The 17,034-nt window shown below is 37.4% G+C and overlaps 1 protein-coding gene across 2 annotated transcripts in view; it reads right to left on the minus strand.

The window, feature by feature from the left end:
- The window catches only part of chrm2a (cholinergic receptor, muscarinic 2a), an 82,500-nt gene that overhangs the window by 56,492 nt on the left and 8,974 nt on the right, over positions 1–17,034 (minus strand). The window lies entirely within an intron of this gene.

The raw sequence follows: 17,034 nt of genomic DNA on the forward strand, positions 1-17,034 counted from the left end.
TTTGATAAGATTAAGCCCTAATTAAATGAATCCACTGGACGAGCTGATTAAAATGCAGTTTCAGAAACTGAGGCAACATGTACTGTATATATTGTAATTGGAAAAGATTAAATAGGACACAAACCTTCATAAGTGAAACATTTTTGCAATAACTTTTTTTATTTGTTTATTTTTGCTATAGTTCTTACACTCTGGGTTAGTGAAAAACAACTTGCATGTAAAATTCTGACTTCAAGAAAGTGTTAATACTTGCAAATAAAAAGTTGAACAACAATTCCACATAAACTTGGATTTGTGAAACCTTACTTTTAAAAACAAAACAGATGTGATATATATATATATTCAAAAATAAATATCTGTTTTGCCTTTTTCTTGTGAACCTAATATGACATGTTGGCTTTTCCTTTAAGGTCAGTGTATAATTAACCCCCAAGTCGTCACTATGCTAAAGTAGACTCGCTTCACCATGCCATTTTTATGTTGATGCTGAGTAGGTTCCACTTAAATGCCACTATAAAATCTATTTTTGCCTTGTTCTAAATGAGAGAACTCATCTAATAATAATGGTGAAACTAAATATGTGCTTGTTAGCACAGCAGAAGAGTTTGTAGCTGAAGTAGAGGCTAACAAGTTCTTTATTTTTACAGTTGTTTCACTTGAAAAGCCTCAGGGCTCATCTGTAATTGCACAAGTTTAACAATGAAGTAAAAAGAAATAATTTTAAAGAACATTGTAGCTTTTTACAGGCCATGAATCATCTCAGAAATCCCGCTGCAAATCATCTTGCAATCCCCTTGGCGGCACCATTGTGTGGTCTGCTCTAGATTAATACCCAGGCGTTTCTTTGGAATTGATTATTTAGCTTTTTTTCTTTTTCCAGCGTTACATTTTATCTCAACCCAGCAGAATAGTTGTCACAGAAGTCTTTTGCCGGTGAGCTGAAATCCTTCAGAGCAGGTATGAATAGAGGAAAGTGGTGGAGGGGCTCCTGCACTCCACTGATAACTTCAGCATTTGACCACGCATTGTGCTCAGGCAGCTGGTTTTATGAAAGCATGCAGCGATGTTTCCGCCCAAACAGATATTTGTTCTAAATTGACTTTGAGTTTCTTTTTTCAAAGGAGTGAAAACTCTTGGAAAGGAAAATAAACGGCATGCGGCTGACAATGACCCTGATTGATGAGCTTTCCTTATCGGCGATCTTATTTTGTTGCTACCTTTAAACAAATTGAAGCGGTCATGCTGAATTGGAGCTGAGTGAATTCTTAACCAGAGCTTACCTCCAATTTGGGACAGATTATTATTCTAGATTGTCAGCAGATTCTAGGTTTTAGAAGAACAGGGAACATTGTGGTGCTCAAATGGTTTTATTATAAATTAGTCATGATTGAAAATAAACATTTCCACTGCCTGTTGGATGGCACACAGACCTGCTGCTACCAGAAGAAAAAACATGAAGTGCTTGCATGCTGATTTTCTAAGTAGGTTATTGGTCACTTTTCCTGGCTTTCTTGCTCTCCTTTCTTCTATTCCCCAATCTTCCTCTGAGCCATAAGCATGTTAGTATTTGTTGGATGCCATTTTCATTATGTATTTCCATTTCTCTGAGAGACAACCTTTCAAAATAGAAAATCGAAAAACTGGTGCTCTATAACCTAACTCAGACCTTGTTTCTGTTATCTGTGGTAACAACTAATGAACCATTTCAATACATCCATCCAAATCCTGTGAACAATTTTTTCCCTTCCATTTTTCTCAGCAAAGCTATTTTGTAGTTAAATTTCATAAAAAATGCTTCTAATGAATCATCTGCTTTGTAGTGAAAATTATAAAGTTGATGATTCACTTCAGAACGGAATCGGCTTGTTTCATTACCTCCTTGTCTCTATATTTATGTGTAGCTAATACACAGTACAACCTGCAGAAACTTAATGAGCCTCTGCAAGAGAAATTGCCACTTATATATGCAATGTTTGCAGGCTGGAAAAAAGTGCAAAAGGATGTGAAATTGTCAGAACTGATTGCTTTGGGCTAAATTTGATGGAACAAGAGAAGAGTTCACTCAGTGTAACTGACTTTGATATTATCAGTAGCTTTGTTTTCCTTGACCATAGAAGAGCGGAAAATAAATTTTCTTAATGGAAACGGGCCAATTTCACATTTTTACAGAATAGGATTAGGTGGGCTTTTTTGGGGGGGCATTTTCAAATGTGATCAACAACCAGATGTTACTACAGATGGGAAATACGGGAAATACGAAGAAGAAGACAGGAAGTGGTACAAGGATTGGCATGTTTTAATGGCTTGTCATGTAGACAATCTTATTCACACATCTTATTTTCATTGCATTATTTAAAAGAGACACTGAAATAGTGAAATTGTAATTTTTTGACATTAGGGAATATTGACAAACCTTTGCGCAGCTACTGCTGTTTTTGTTTTTCATATATACATGGTTTGGCTTTTAAATTGCCTAAATATTAGCTCCCAGTAGCTACTGCTACAGTTTATTTGTTTGTTTTCCTGCAATTGTGACCACCTTTCTGTTGAACGCAAAATGTTAATCCCAAAGACATGTTTGTCTGGATGAATAAAGGATTTTCCTGCAATGTGTCTGAGCAGCACTCAGAAATATCCAGTCCTCAAAAGAAGAGAACAAACTCGGAGACAGCAAAGACAAAAAAAGTGCCTGTAAGACTCCACTGGGAGTCGGTTAGGCTTTGTGCGAGAATTGAGTCATAAATTATGAACGTGGGCAAGTGAAGGGACACAATGAGTCTCTGGAGTTTGGTTACAGTAAATGAGTGGAATGGATGTTAATGGAAGAGTTAGTAATTTTTTACCATAAAGATTACATTATAATACATTAACTCTATACTTTGAAAAGAGAAAATCAGCATTATCCATTTGACATTTTGCCTCTTTTAATTAATTCTTCATGCACCCGCTGACCTTTTACACTGAGCCACTATGGGTTAAGTACCTCTCCTGTATGAAAAGCCACTTGCTAAAAAGAATTATAGGTGACTGAGTAGCTTGGCATAATTGGAAACTGATTGACTTGGCCATATTACACCTGGTTTCATAACATTTTACATTCCCCTTGACAGGGACGTATATACAGTAAGCAGCTCCAGAGGAGCAGAACCTTTTCATGCTTGTGTTTTTTTCTGAGGTAGAAAATGGTGTGGCTGAAGTTGTGTTGCCACAGCAGATCTGAACCGTTACTTCAAAGAGACAGGGTGGAGATGATCTTTGCATGATGGATGCAGCTCTCTTGGCTGTGGATGCCACGGAACGTCAGGCCGCTCCTATCTACGTTTCATGCTTCGATGCCAAGCAAACTGCTACTCAATACCGACAGCTCTTTTATCCACGATGGATTCCTGGTTCTTCATTATGTCTATAAAAAGTGTTGGCAATTGATTTCTAAAATGTTACCCATGTGTCGGCCAGGTTTAGAATAAAGCATTCCCATTGAAGCCAAAGGACTGATAAATTATGCAGAAGCTATGTGTCTCAAACTGGGGTTAGTCTAGTAGTCAGTTGAAAATGTTATCACTTTTCAACTACAGTAAAATGCACAGTGTACTGTAATTTCTTTAGATTTTATGTAATAGATTAACACAAAAAAAGCATAATGGTGGCAGCATTGTGCTGTTTTTTTATGAATAAAACTGAAAAAAAGTGGGGGATATGTTTGTATTTAGACCCCTTTACTTTGAAAGCACCAAATAAAACCAAATTCAACCAATTACACTCCTTTAAAAATAACAAAAATAACAAAGTATGAGATATTGTGTCACATCTACCAAACTACAAATGCAGTTAGGCACAACAAGAAGCTCTTAATTAGAAAAGAACCACACTTTTCTAATCTCTTTCTAAAACCAAACCATTTTTATCCACTTCCCATTTGTGCACTGCTTTGTGTTTTTCATTTTTTCAATGCAGGTAATGAAAACAGGACATTTAATATTAGAATAAGGCCAATAAAAATATATTGTAATACAGAAATGTTGGCTCAATTGAAAACATGCTAAATACTTGCTTGAAAGTTATTTTCAAAAAGTACTTATAATCTCGCAAACAAGCCTTTGTGGAACATGCATCCTAATTTCCTTAATATGTTTATCAATTTAAGTCAGCATAATGTTTTATATATATTTTCCTATAATATAAGTTTCATGTGTCTGGATTGCATTTGATTGGGTTTTCTTACATCCGCTTTCATAATAAGTAGGTTGCCAGCTCTTGTGAGAGTGAACCGCTGAGACAGAGACGGCAAAGTCTGCATACAGAATTTAGGACGATACTCTTGGCTGGCATTTCTTTTTCATGTCCCCAAAAATCATTTTCTTTGTCATACAGTGTGCTGCATTTCTGCATCAGCAAGTTTCATTTCTTTTTTTTTTCAGCACAATAAACTACTGGCTTCAGTTTTTTTCAGTTATTCTGTTAATTTGAGTGTTTTAATGTGAATAATTACACAACTGGTGCACAGCGCTTTAAATGTTTTTTGTTTTGTTTTTTGGAAATTGTCCAGGACCAAGTGATAGTTGCAGTTCTGGGTAACCTCTTTCAAAGACAAAAGGTGGAGCTTTGATTGCTTATCTGCCACTCATCTCCTTTGTTTTAAACAGTAAAAGTATTGCTAATCCTTTTATCTGACATTCCAAAGAAAGACATCTGGAATCTAAGGCAGCAGCTAGAAATAACTCAATATCGTTTTGGGCTCATGACAGCTGGCACCAAACTTGGGTGCAACTTCTGCTTAGGTATTCTTCTCCCTAAAATTTTAAGAATGAACCTTAAAAGTTTAGCAATAATTTGTAAATATAAATGTATTGGTTTATTTTAGGAAATTACCAGCAATTCCTTACATGACATTTTTCATAATGTTTTGCCTTAAAATGAAAACAGTTGCTAACCAAACTGTTCGCTTACACTTTTCAAGCCACTGTCGGAATATCAGTTGACACTTTGCTGTGCACTTGCAAATAAAAGGTAAATTCACACCTCCCAGTCTGCTGTAACACAAAGTCTAAGAGAAGTACAGTAAATTTTGTCATCTATTCGGATCGCATCTATTTCTCTTAGTGAAAACACACACAAGGTAACTGCAGCGTGTATCGGCATTTCAGTTTGCCTTTCTTCTTTCCTGAGGCGAAGTATCAGAAGCCAGCACATTATCACCTCCTATGAGTTTGGAGTGGAACATGTACATCTCAGAACATTTAGTTTAACTAACCAAAAAATAGAGCAAGGTCCAAGTGCAGTACATCTTCAGACTTTGAGACCTTAAGAGTGGTGTCAGCAAGTCAATACTGATTTAAATGGTCAACATACATTTACATGCTGCTTAGGAACCAATCCTGAGAGCCGTTTGGATAAGGCACCATCCAAAACAAACCATGTGCAAACATGAAGGCCAGCTTAAACATCCTTTGTTCAGGTGATATTACCTTTTGAATCTTTCCACATTTTCTTATGGTGCAACCACAAACTTTAATTTACTAGATTGATTTTGTTCTATTCTAACTTCAGCATTTTATCCTCACATTTGCTGCGAGTCGACTTGTGACTAAGTTTAAAACAGGACAGTTTATTGCTTTTTTTCCAACATAATGTATATTTGTTCTAGCCGCACTTCCATTTGTGGAGTGCAGAACTAGTTTGTCTTTTCAATTTAATCTGTGTGAGGTGTGTGTCTTTACACATCCAGAGTTACTGGGACTCTTGCCTGCTTTTCTGATGAATGCCATTCTTGTCAGTTTAGGTAGACAATCATGTCTTGGTACTCTTTGTCTTCAGATGATGGATGGGTTGGTGCTTAATTAGATGTTCAAAAGTTGGAGTATTACTTTACAACCTAAGTTTATGGTGAATTTCTTCGCAACTTTCTCCCTGATTTGTCTGCTGTGTTCTTTGGTTTTCATGATGCTGTTTGGTCACTAAAGCTTTCAACAAACAGCTGGATTCATACTGAGGTTAAATTACTCACAGATAGACTCTATTTGCTAATTAGGTGACTTCTGAAGACAGTTAGTTGCTCTGGGTAGCATTTAATCAGAGTGAGAGGGGTGAATAGAAATGCACATCACTCTTTTCAAATTTTCATTCGTAAAAATATTTGAAAATGTGTGTATAATTTTCATTCCACTTCAGAGTTTCCTATTTTATGTTGGTCTTTGACATGAAATCCCAATAAATTTCAATAACATTTGTGGCTGTAATGGAATAAAATGTGAAAACCCCCTAAAAGGACATTGTAGTTTTCCAAACAGCCATTATGGTGGAGCTTTGCATTAGGGTTTGCCTTAGGAGCTGCATTTCCAACAGCCCTAATTCAGTTTCAAAGCACTTACAATTGGTTACACATTTAGTTACAGAGACATGAGTGGGCAAAGAAGATAGGAACTGTCTCTGCGATGGGGGTAAGACATGCACGGCTGCTCAGCGGTCTTTGGATAGGCCCAGACTGACAGCAGGAACGTGGGAACAACAGAATCGGGAATCTCCTCTTCTTCTTCTATGTACGTCAACCTGGGTCATTGGCACGCCAATCCGCACTCGGCCGACGGACAGACGCGCACACCTCTTCATGAACAGAGCACATCTCTTCCTGTCAGATCAGACCATGGGGGTCAATGGAGGTCAGAGTGGCAGAGTAGGAGCAGGCAGACAGCTTGTCAGTGCTGCTGACAATCAGATGGATGGACCAATACTTCAGGGATCCAGCATTTTACTTTTATTATTATTAACACGCTGTACTACAGCAGTTGGACATGTCCTAATATGCTCATTCTGGTTGCATATTCACAACAAACATGAAAACAGCTCCGTCAGAAATTCCCTGATGGGTAAATTAGAGTTTTTTTTTTTTTTTGTGACACTAATCGGTCTGCAAACCATTTCATCTCCCAAGTCTCATTTCGGGCTCTCTCCCTGTTATTTATTTGACTCTATTGGCTCAAGCTGATGCATCCATTTGTCACTTGTCTGTATCTTGCTGCACAATCTGATCCCACAGTCCACATTAACATGGCTTTTCTAGGACAGCAGCTTCATTACCGAGGCCCGGCATGGTGAACCACGCCATTACCACTCCAGAGATAGAGACCAAACATGGTGAGCAGAGTGGAGATGGGGAGATGAGAGGGGCAAGGGTATGGGATAAGTAGAATGATAAAGCAGAGGGAGGGAATATGGAAGAGTGAATGACGGATGCCAGTGTGGGAAGTGAGGGGAAAACGAGGTGACCAGATGAATCACCAGATGAATCACCGGCCGGCAGATAATTGGACGAGCTGCACTCAAGGGAGGATTGCTGCACCATGAAAAGTGACACCATGATTTGCAATTAACTGCAAGATGTGGAATGGGGATTTTGTTCCCTTTGGATTTCTTCCAGGAATTTCATATCTGACAAGATGTTTGCTGTAATGAATCTGTTGGGCTGGAGGAAATATAATTATCGTTTAACTTATGTGACGGTGCTGCTCTGTAAGGACTAAATTTCCCATTTCAAGAGGCTGAAATTAGTGGGCAGCATCAAGAGGGGCAGCACTTCAGCGATCTATCTGGTCATTGCATCATCTTAACATCTGAGGGAGCTGAATACCTAATGACACAGACCAATTAACATTTATGACTGCAACAGGACTGCTCTCACAATTTGGGCAGCTTTGACAACTGTCTGGTGAGCTGTTCTCAAAGTGAACAGCATGCAGAAGTGAGTTACGGTGCCTCTCGTGTGTTTTGCTGAACATTCTCTGACTTGTATGTTCATTGGGATTGCATGAAGTAAATGATGTATTAGATGAGAAGTTTGAGGTAGTCTTTGTTCTGTTTTTGCTCCAGCTTCTTTGGCATGGAAGAATATTTTGAGAACAGAGTGCAAGTTAGATCTGATTTATGTAAAGCCCGACTGTTTTGCAATGCTTAATTAGCAAGTGTTAATCATTTAGAGAAGACTAGATTAATTATATAATTCCATATATTGTCAATTAACTATCCAAACTATCCCTTCAATGCTTTTTTTATTTTTTTTTGTCTGACAGGAATGTACACATTTTAAAGAATGTTGAGCAACAAAGCATGTTCTAATGCCAAACCTTAATTATATATTGTAGTTATTCCTGAAATAATAAAGTCAGCTTCTCTTCCTCTACAGCAGCAATCGGTGGTGAAAAGCCTTGGCCATGTGTGACACTCATTTTTTCCAGGAAGATAATGTACCCTGAAATTTGATGGAATTCAGAATGGGATCTCGAAGCCATCCAGAACTGTGTGAGACTGATAGCCGCTTGCAGTTCCTCACGTACATGCAACCTATTTAGTTCCTCCACTGGCAGCAGCTCTGGCGCTCAGTAGGGCAACTTTCATGAAATGGTAACAGATTCAGCCAGAGACATGCACAAACTATTTAAATTCTACAAAATTTGTGTTTTTATTCACAATATTTAGATTTTATTCAAATGTTGAAACAGACTTGTTTCAAAATCTTTGATCCATAAACTAGAGTGCATGATTTCATGTTATCGTAAGCTAAATAATTTATAGTTTTTTATTTTACTTTGATACTTTGTCTTTTATTTTTTATACTTGCTGTGACATAAATTGCCCATTTAGGACACAAATAAAATCTGAATCAGAAGAGACTGTAACTCAACAAGCATTGAATTTTGTTTTGTGTCCTCAATAGGGCTCACAGTCTTTTTAATGTCAATGATGCAAGTGAAACTTTAGCAATTACTGTTAACTGTGCTAGCTGTGCTAGATGAAGGCAGTAAAGATGCCCCTGCATTTACTTCCAACCTCATTAAGATTTCACATTCTTCATAAAGCCTACGCAAGTGTTTTAAAGCAAGTATTCATCAAGCTTTTTAAATGTTCTCAAATTGTGAGCTCTGAAAGTGCTCAAACCACTTCCCCTTGTAATTAAAAATCATAAAACCATGCATAAACGCTGTTGATATTGTCAGTTTTCATAACAGAGTAATTCCTGTTTGAAGCGTTGCCGGTAAAAGACATTAAAACTGTATTTAGTCAGGACTGTAAGGAGCATCTATAAACATGTCTATCATTTAAGCAGCGTTTATAAAAAGCTTAGTGCTATTCAGGCATCTGTTTGCAGGGGTACTGAGTTAAATAGTGTGATTTGTGCAGTTTAACAGTTTAATTGCACTTAGATGAACATGAGGAAGATCAAATATTTACTAGATGAGACGTTTTAAGAGGGATAATGAAGCAGCTTCAAGCTGTTTTTTGAGAAAAACCAAACTCCACTCTGCCATCTTCAAAACTTTTTTGACTCGGCATCTTCTTTGGTGTAGTTGGTTGGATCTGTAGTAAAATAGCATCAGCGTTGGACAATGTCTCCCATCCCGTGCACGAAACTGTTGGAGAACTGGAGAGATCCTTCAGTGACAAACTGCTGCATCTTAGATGCCCAAAAAATTGCTACCGCATATCCTTCCTCCTATAACTACCACTCCTCCCAACAAACTTGCGCAGTTTATTTTTTTTATTTCAAATAATACCCCTGTTCTTATATGCAATTTTTTAAACTTCTTGTAATAGTTTTTTATGCACTAATACACCTTCTACGTGTTTAATGATCCTGCTCAGTGGCACATTCTAATCAGGATGTTATTTTTAAAAGCTGTACTTTTTTGTCTTGCGTTGCAAATTTGTCCACACTGTACAATCTCTTACTGTTATTTTCAGTTTTTATATTTCTTACCAGTATGAATGTGAATAGAATACCTAATTTCCCCACTGTGGGAAAATAGAGTATTTTAAATTTTATTCTATGCTTTATAGAATTAGCTCAAGTCCTGGTTTTAGCACAAAAACTGCTTTATTAAAGAATAGGTGTTTAAGGGATGTAGGCAAATCTCCTTTTTGTTATGCATACAGAATTAGGGAGTGGATTAAGGAAAATAAATGTAAATATGCACAGTGACTTATGCTTTCCAACACCATAAGGTTTTTATAACCCTCTGATACACTCAGAGGAAACAATCGAAGCCATTTAGAGTAACTTTAAAATAAAAAAATGGCTCCTTTGACCTTTACTGACAATGTAATGCTAATTGCTACGTGACATTTCCAAGCACTCTGTCCTGGAATCATTGTTATCATTATACCTTTTTTTTACCAACCAATTGTAAATTGGTCATTGTAGAGTTTTCTATATTAGGATTTTTAGACAATCAACAGGTCCTTTTGTGTAAAATCAAAGCATATGATAATATTTAACATGAGGTGTCATTCTTTAGAAGGGCATAAAATCTTTTTAGAGGACACTGGGTCACAGATTTAAATGATTTAAACTGCTCTGGAGTCTTCAAGTGACATTTTCCTTCATTGTAAGTTATTATTTAATTGTACTTAATCAAGGACAAACAATGTCACAATATGTAAGGTGTTCTGCATGACCTCTAAAAATTATTTCAACAAATGCCTTTTTCATCGAGCTACCCCTGTCTGCTGTCAATTTTCCACTTAATCTTAAATGCAACAAGAAAAACAATGACCCGCTTTCTTTAAAAAATTTATTTCACTCCTTAATTTTAGCAAATCTCTTGTGTAACAATTTTTAGAAAAGGCAGATAATGAACTCAGAAACTGTAAAATATGTTGGACATTTAAGCGTGAAAAGCAGCTCAATATCTTTCTTTCTCCACCTATTTTTAACGGTATTGATCGAACCAGAAAAGTGTGTGCGGAGAAGTGGGACGACCTTGTACGCTGGTCCTGATTGACAAAGTCGAGACTGATGTACCTGCATAGCAATGCAGGCTGTTAGAGCTGTCAGGCTGTCAAGTTAAAAGCGTTAAAGACAAAATGAACCAGGAGTTGGAGAATCTGTCTGGAGAGGGAGACTTTGGCACATCTCTGTCTTTACTAACATTCAGTAACAGACATCTAAACTCATAAGACGGCCCCATATCACTTTAATCAATGAGGCAACCGTTTTAGCTGAAATTTGCACAGAACATTTGCTGTAACTTTATAACCAATTATATCAAAGGCTTACACTCAAATAGACGTCACAAAATTAAATCTAAAGTACCACAAATGGCTGACAGGTCATAGATTTTCCTTCAAGTACAGTTTCCCCTAATAATAATGCCAGCATGCATGTTCTGTTGTCCATACAAGCCCAAAGTACCATTTCTAGCTTTTAAATTGGTTATTTTAGGAGCACCTTCACTTTTTAGCTGTTAATTTAGAAGATTTAATTCAGATGTTAACTTTATTTCTGTATTTTCCTCATGAAACAGCTTCATATGTATCCTTCAGCTTGTTGGGCAATATTTTCTCTTTAAATCAGCTAACGAGAACTGCTGCCAGGCCTAAACTGAATAAAATATTATTTTCAAAGAGCTCAGAAGTGTCTGTTTACGCCAGATCAGGCTCCTTATTATTAATATTTTATTTATTTAGACGCCAATGTATTATATACAACTTTCAATTCATCTTAATGTGTTCATGTGTTCAGTTTTAAAAGAATGTGACTTTCTGAGTGCATTTGTTGCTGGGGATTGCATGTCCATCTTTGTCATGTTGTTTGAGTTTTTTGAATGTTGCATAATGTGCAGCTCTGTTTTGGTTAAACACCAAGGTGTGGCTTTTGCTTTATGAACGGCTGAGCAAGAAACGGCTCATTCCAACATATATAAATGTTTTGGGGGGTTTTTTCACATCAACTCCACCATGTTGGAGACGATAATGCTGAATAGTAAAACAGCTTCAGACTGACTACTGGCAATTTTTAGGATATTTTAAAATGCTCAAAATCAAAAGTACCAGATTAACTGAGATGCACCTGGAGCAGTGTTATGGAGACCACATTTTATCCAAAATAAAGATCCATATGAGGGGAAGATTGATTGGACTCAGAGCTTCTCTCCTGAAAGTAAATATTGGTTACTTCCAGTTAACCAATATTTAATAACTCCCTACCCCTCAGAGCACCTGAAGTCATTTATTAAAGAATTGGGAGCCCATTAAAATGTAAACAAATAAATCAGACATGCAAAGTAAAAAACTGTGAGTATGCCATGAGAGTAGAACAATGTGCACACAAGAATTTTGTCCAAAGCCCCAGCAGGGAAAACAAATGGTTACAAGCATGTATGCATAGGGAAGGAAGAGCACACTTTCCTGCATGATTTATTCATTTTTCCTACTTCGACACATTAGATGTAACTCAGCCCATCAATGAGGGTCCTCTGCAGACCATAATGAGATGGAAACATTTTAACCACAAGTTGCAGCAGAGAGTAGAGCAACAGTACAGACCGCAGTGGATGCATGGCATCACAGATCATGTATGTGGTAAAGACATACAACTTAAACACTTTTAAGTTTTTTTTTTTTTTATGTTTCTAATTTTCTTGTACAAGCACTTTGAATTGTCTTTGGCTGAAAGGTGCTATATAAATAAAGTAGCCTTGCCTTGCCTTTAAAACCTAAAAAATAATATTAACAGCATTTACATGACATAAAATGCACTAAGCACATGTGCATGTAGTTCAAATTGTGGTTTAATTTTATGAAAAGAATAAGACTTCAGGAAGGAACAGAGTGCTGTTTGGCTGCTTTTTCTATGCCTTCAACACGGTCACACCCAGCTTGATGACATCATATGAAAACGTTTTATAAGTATGAATCACATTTTACAAAAAAAAAAAAAAATTATCCAAGCAGTGATTCTGGAAGTATAAATTAAACCAATACATTGAAAGTCAAATAGGAACCAGTTTTGAAAACTGTACATTTGTAAAACCTTTGTATGCATTGACTGCATTAACTACCACATGCCTATTATTGCTTGAAAATTGTGCATGACAAGGGATCTCAACTCCAGTTTTCCAGTTCCTTTGACACATTCCTGCTCCAACACACCTGAATCAAGTGAATGGTTGATGGCCAGACCTTTGGAAGCTTGGAAGACATGCCAAAGAGGTGTCTTTGGAGCAGGGATGGATCCAAAGGTTTTAGGGCAGCAGCACTAGAGAACGAGAGCTGGAGACCCCTGGTGTGTGATAATGTATGGGAATCAAAATGTTGCACACTTGGGTAATGAAGTGTAGAGTGTAATTAAAAAACAGTCTTCCAGTGAAATGTTACAAGTACCAAAAACACAATAGGACATTGAAAATGTTATTTAATACATTTATATTGAACAGCATCCTGATGTTGCCTTCATAATTTCATTGCACTTGTAGCTGGGCTTGTTGTGTACAATGACAATCAAGCTCTCCATTTCGATAGTGCGGGTACAGGAAAAAAAAAGTGGGAAATTGTTTTGTTTTCCAACCTTTAAGATGTTTCATATGATCAGACTCGTTTCTGCTTTGCTTTGTTTGTGACAAGGCTGTCAAAAAAGGCCATCAGAGAGTGTGAACACAGGGGAGGCGGGTGCCTCACACAGTGATTCCATCCCACAGTCTGTTTGTGTTCCACTGATACAGCTCTGTCTCTGGACTCTGTCAGGAGTCCTGTTCCTGTCAAGTCAAATAAAAGCATTTCTCTCTCTGACACGGTGAACAGAGGGCCAAAGGGGTTCAAAAAGAGCTTGTAAAATGCACCAAACCTAAGCGTATGTCCGCAGCAGAATGCAAATAGAAACCCTGCAAGTTCAACAGCTCACAGGCAAGTCCAGGCTCAGACTATATAAAAAATAAAAAAATAAAAAGTGCACACTTTCCTTTTTTGCTGGCATTTCTTCTAAATGTCAAATCATTCACCTGGAAAGAGTTCCACAGACCTTCAGGGATTGTCTTTGAGAATGTCAGACTAAACAACGTCTATGTACAAAGCTTCGGATTGAGTACAGTGTCTACAGACTTCTTACAGTGAAGCCTGAGGGAAGGTGAGACATCCAGGTCTCAGATGACTTCGTTGCATTGCCTTAGCAAGTGTGCAAGTAATCTCAGGCTATGTTTTGTCTTGTAAACAATGCAGTGCTGTTTATCCTGTGGACGCGTTGCTTGACCCTATTTCCTGCGCATTATTAAATAACACTCTACATCTTCTTATTCCAGTGATGTCTACAACTGTCCCTAGGGAACCTCAAATAAGGGGAAAAAAGGCAGACTTCCACCAAATGCCATCAAACAAGTCAGTGGTATTTACTACCATCATCTGGATTTTGTCTCAAGTTTACTTTAAAAGGACAGTCCTGACAGAGTCAATGAATTAAATCGGCCAACCACATAAAAGGTAACTATAGTTTATAAAACCTGAGACTATTAAACAAACACTGGGTGAACTTGGTTACACCTGGGGCATAAACAGGTCCTTGATTTGCAAAAGAAGAGCGGACACAGTTTGCAATAACAGTGACAGTGATTGTTGCTGGACTAATTAATGTTAACCCCATCTCTCCTCCACCAGATGTCTAAGATTATGCACCAAAGTCTCAAGGTGACAGGAATGTTTGCCGTTTGATTTTATCCGCAATAACCAAGGTCAGAGCGGGAGTTAATCTGATGTGTGTGTACACAGTACTAAGCTTTGTGTCAAGTCATCTGCCTTGTAGGCAGCAGCTCTAATTCAGCTTTGATATCACACATGCTCCATTGTTTCACTGGAGATGTGAAAAGCATAACTGTTTCACACTGTGTTGGGCGATTTCTAAACGCCTGGAAAAATTTCAACTGTGTGTTTTTTTTTCTCTCACGCTTATTTTGAACTTCAAAGACACAAACTTTTTTGGATTAATGATCATCTAAAGCAGCGAGAAACAAGTTACAGTGGATATAAAAAGTGTGCACAGCCCAGTCAAATGCCAGGTTTTGGTCAAAAGATGAATTGTTTTAGAATTTTCACACCTTTACTGTGGCCTGCTGTATCTTGTACAACTGAAATGAAAAACAAATAAATCTCTTGGAGCAAGATGGCACATGAATGTGCACACCCTTAAGCTAATACTTTGATAATTCAACTTCTGATGCAGTTTGTGCTTTCAGTCTTCTTGTTACACAATTATTTAAATTAAAGAGAATCTGATCAACCTCAAATCAAGTTCATCTGTTATAATAGAGTCTTCTTGAGTTTTATGTGGTATTGTATCAGTGACTAACCAAAAATCCCCAGTTTTATTTCATTCAGTGGTTTTGATGTACATGGTTTCATTGCACATAGAGCTATTGCAACTAACTACTTTTACTACTCCCCTTTTTAGTATTTTCATGTTTTCAATAAGATGCTAGCACAAAACCTTCATGAACATACATTCCTACAGAAATTTATCACAATTTATCCAAAAGACACTTAAATTCCCAGTCTGAAAGAAAGAAAGAAATCAATAGAATCCAGGCAGAACAAGCGAATCTATGTGATGAGAACCTAGAAATGCATTAAAAACATAAAGTGCCTTCATTGGGTGATCATTCCTATTTATCGGCTTCTGCCAGGCTGGTAATTACAACAGCAATACCTCCAGGAAGACAGTTTGACTGTTATTGCCTTTTCAAAAGAAATCAATTCATTGGTTGCACTTAAAAGTAAATTGATTGATGTTGGTTTAATTGCAATGCGTCACAAATACTGTCAGGCAATCTGTGGTAAATCATCAAAACTTATTTGTAAATCGAATGTTATGTGCAACAAGATTCCTTGCTGCCTTGTTTTTCCTTCTGAATCATCTTTTGTATCTGATGCCATTTCTTGCTTCCAAGATCAACTCCAAAGCTTCTGTCAAATCGGAACGAAAAGTAACCAAAGTCTTTTTATGATTGGCTTTCGTCCCCTGAAATACCGAGCTCTTTCCCTGTTGGCTAATTGCTTGTTAGTGCTCCTGGCCAACAGGAAGCAAAAGTCACACAGGGCTACTTCAAAAACGCCCACGCACGCATCATCTGCAGCGGCTCACTGAGATATTAAGGCGCTCTGTCATGTTTGTGCCATTTACGTTACAAGAGTCTGCGACAACCAGTTGGGGTTTCTGTTGTTGAAATTTAAACGGAAAAAAATTAGACATCAGAAAGACATCCCAATCTTAACCCAATCCTTTCTTGAGTTTGTGTCCTCATTTCCAAACTCTTGTCGAACTGTTAAAAAACAACTTTTTGTGTGAATGCAGCCTAAGTGGGTTTAAATTCTTTGTTTAAAAACTGTGCTGTTATTTTGGTCCCAAATGTTTTTGAATGTTCTGCGTGGAGGTAGTTGGCTCTCTGGCAATTTGTAATCGCATCTCCCTGTCAAGCACAGGTGACAGTAGATTGGTCTAGTGAAATCTGAATGCTTCATGGAACAAATGATAACAGTCCAGCCAAACACTCGAAGTGGCCGTCTGGAATTTTCTGGCACTGAGGCTCCGAGTAATTGGGAACTGGGAATGGAGGCCCAACATTAATGCCGGATGAGCGGCAAGACTGAGGAACACCTGAGGTTTTTGGAGTGTGCATCACATTTGGAGGAACCTCCAGAGATCTTTAGAATGTTGCTATGAATCCTGCCTCTGCTGCTGCTTCGATGCTGTGTAGATACAGAAAATAAATGCTGCAGAGAAAGGACGATCCAGTTCAGCAAAGTTCCTCCGCCAAGGACGATCTGCATCAAGTTTGATTAAAAAGAAAACCCCGCTCTGTGATGTGAATAATAAGGACAAACAGATTATAATGTTTTGTAGCTCTGGGACATTTTTACGTTCTTGTCTACGAGGCACCGCTAAAGAATCTTCACTCCATGTCCTGCAATTCAATATCACAGCACAGTCATGCACTAATCATTGATATAAATGCTTCTTTGAGCCATTACCAAATCTACAATTTTTTATACACATACACACACACAAATATGTGTGTTTCATAATAAATGTTTCAGCTGTAATTTATAACTTCAAAAATCTATACTGTAACCTATCTGAAATGTAAACAGTTCTCTCAAAATATTGCCACCCTGATTTGTTTAAGTATATATGCATGCATTTATAAACCCACTCTAGAAATATAAACAGTTTGTATGAGTTGTTTTATCAAGCATTAATGGGTGATTAAACCATTTAAATTC

The sequence above is a fragment of the Xiphophorus hellerii genome, chromosome 17 (assembly GCF_003331165.1).
Source record: "Xiphophorus hellerii strain 12219 chromosome 17, Xiphophorus_hellerii-4.1, whole genome shotgun sequence".
Classification (NCBI taxonomy): Eukaryota; Metazoa; Chordata; class Actinopteri; order Cyprinodontiformes; family Poeciliidae; genus Xiphophorus; species Xiphophorus hellerii.